This window comes from Brachycentrus maculatus, unplaced genomic scaffold (genome assembly GCF_059751285.1).
Source record: "Brachycentrus maculatus isolate JH-2025_06_01 unplaced genomic scaffold, ASM5975128v1 h1tg000231l, whole genome shotgun sequence".
In the NCBI taxonomy this organism is placed as follows: Eukaryota; Metazoa; Arthropoda; class Insecta; order Trichoptera; family Brachycentridae; genus Brachycentrus; species Brachycentrus maculatus.
In genome coordinates, this window is record NW_028280982.1 from 453,929 (window position 1) to 456,684 (window position 2,756).

Consider the following 2,756-nt stretch of genomic DNA (forward strand, 5'->3'; position numbering starts at 1 on the left):
TTAAACAAGTTATGTGTAATTTAATAAAACTCAATAAGTGGTATTATACAAGTGATTAATTTTTAAAATAGTCATGTCATTCGACATGTGTCGGAAAAAATGAATAATAAATAAAAATAATGTATATTTTAAGTATCTTTTTGAAATTTCAGCAAAAAATGGGTAGGGTACGATTACATTAGGAATAAAAACATATTTTTTAACAGTGTGTTTATGTCAAGCATGCGCCAATCGTAAAAAAATCCTTTCTTATCTTAATTGTAGGGTGAAAAAACGTACAAAAAGCCTTGCAAACGACTACATAAAAACGTAGGTATGGGAGGGTTAATAGTAGCATTATAAAAAGCGAACAAAAGAGGATTTAACCCATTCGGTGCCACTTGTTTATTTTTAATATTAAAAAATGTGTATTTATAAATGTTTGATAAAAAAAATTAAGAAATAAATTTATTCACAATTTTTTTTTTAATATATTCATATGTTTGTACACAAATCTCGATTTTTTTAAAGAGTTATATTATATTGACATCTCAACATAGATGAAGAATTATATGAAAGCCCAAGTATTAAAAGGTTTTTATTAAATTATTCATCAGACAACGGCAGTACACAACAAAGTCTTGGTTCCAACCCTAATACGTCGAAGTAAAGCATGGTGTTGGCAAAAGAAGGATAATCAAAGAATGATCTGAGTTGGCAAAAGAAGAACGATTGTAAATGCAAACTCTCAGATAAATGTGCGGCAAAACGATGTCTGATAGATGTTTGAATGGTTGAAAATGGTTATACTGCATAACATTAAGGATAAAATTAAAGAGGGTGTGGTTTGGAGATGTGGAACGAATGAGTAGGGAAAGAATGTCAAAACAAATTGATGAGGCGAATGAAGTTGGAAAAGGAGCGGAGGAAGACTGAAGAAAACTTGGCATATTAGCAAATCCAATATCCAATAAAAAAAGGAAAATACGGCACATGTTTCATAACACGTTGAGAGACCTTTAAAATGAATGATTTAATTTAAAAAAATGTTGGTTATGTATTATCAAATGAACCAATTATCCAAGATTTGCGTATCAATTGCAATATCAAAAAGTTTTATGGAGCATAAAAACAAACATTAGATTAATAATGATGAAAATATATTTATCCGTTTTAAATTCAAGTTTTACTTGGTAGAAACTACTATTTCTTATAATCTATTATGACTCGTGTTTCGATAATTTGCGAATCACTTTCAAACACCGTTATATATAACGAAAATGATGCGGAATGCATATAAACATGTGTTACAATAGATTAGGAAAAAGTGTTATTTACTAAGTAAATTAAGATTTAAAATGGATATGTTTTGCCACAAAGTGACTGCTTAATTAATTAATGGATTTATTCCTTAGTAGTAAGAAAAAAACACTAAAGAAATATTGGTTTTAATTCAGGGGTTGAAAGGGTTGAAAGGAACATCATAAAAAAACGAACAAAAGAGAATTTAACCGCGGGAAAAAACCCCTACACTTAACAACTTGTGTTTTTCGCAGTCGTTCCTCGGGGGTGGTTTTCTAAGGGTGGTGTTTTCATGGAGAGAGATAGAAATAATAAAATATCACAAAGGATAAGACCGGGGACGTATGCTTGCAGAAAATATATAGGGGCGGGTTTCCAAGGGATGGAAAACGTGAAAACCATCGCGTGTTGTACTTAGGAAGGTAAAATGAATTGATGTTCAATACACACATATATTTTTTTCCTACGAATAAAATTTTATTATAGCTTTTGATGTATGTAAAAGATGTTAATATACAGAATATAAAAATTGAATTATTACATAAGTTTTTGTTGAAACCAAAAACATCAGCATAAATAAATAATATTAAAACTTACATTATAACTTACATGTCCGCCTCCATAGTGTAATGGTCAGCACGCCCGACTATCATTCTGGAGGTCCCGGGTTCGATTCCCAGGGGGGGGTCAAATAAATACAAGTGATTTTTTCACTCTAATATTTATTTAATATCACCCTGGACTGGTACCTGAAGCGGAAGGCTGATCACCTTTCCTTCATGTGTTAACGATCAAAATAACACTGCATTTATATGCAATGCCCTATGCACCATTGGGGTGCGGATAAGGGTTTGATGAATGATGATAACTTACATTTCTCAATCAAATAGGCAAAAAGTCATCAAAAAGATTTTTCTTAAATGTTTCAAAAGAAATTTTATTGATATATTATTAGATGAAAACCAATGTTTTTAGCTTTTCCACTTAATTTATTTATTATCTACTTAGTATTTATTTAATATGTAATATTTATTTACTATTTAATATTTATTTATTATCTACTTAATTTTTTATCCACGTAATAAAGTGGAAAAGCTAAAAATATTGGTTTTAATCTAATAATATATTAAAAATGCAATTCCATCACGAAGTGTCAGTGGATAATATAAATGTATTAGAAATTTTATTAATTGTTTCGGCATTAACTTTGTGGTAAGACATGTTATAATGATTAAAGAAAATACTTGTTTTCATACCACTTGAGTTTTATTAAAGACTACTAGTTTCAGAAGCTAAACTTCCATCCTTCGATGGTAGTTTAGCTTCTGAAACTAGTAGTCTTTAATAAAACTCAAGTGATATAAAAACAAGTGTTTTCTTTAATCATTTTCAAAAGAAACATTAAAGATGTCTATTTGTTTTAAAAAAATTATTGCACACATTCGCAAACTCAAGTTTAAAATGAATGTAAACAT

The 2,756-nt window shown here is 29.2% G+C and overlaps 1 non-coding gene across 1 annotated transcript; it reads left to right on the plus strand.

Moving 5' to 3' along the window:
* The first annotated feature begins 1,896 nt into the window (after window positions 1-1,896).
* On the plus strand, window positions 1,897-1,971 carry TRNAD-AUC (transfer RNA aspartic acid (anticodon AUC)). Its single transcript has one exon. It is a non-coding gene; the product is annotated as a tRNA-Asp (tRNA).
* The last annotated feature ends 785 nt before the right edge of the window (window positions 1,972-2,756 follow it).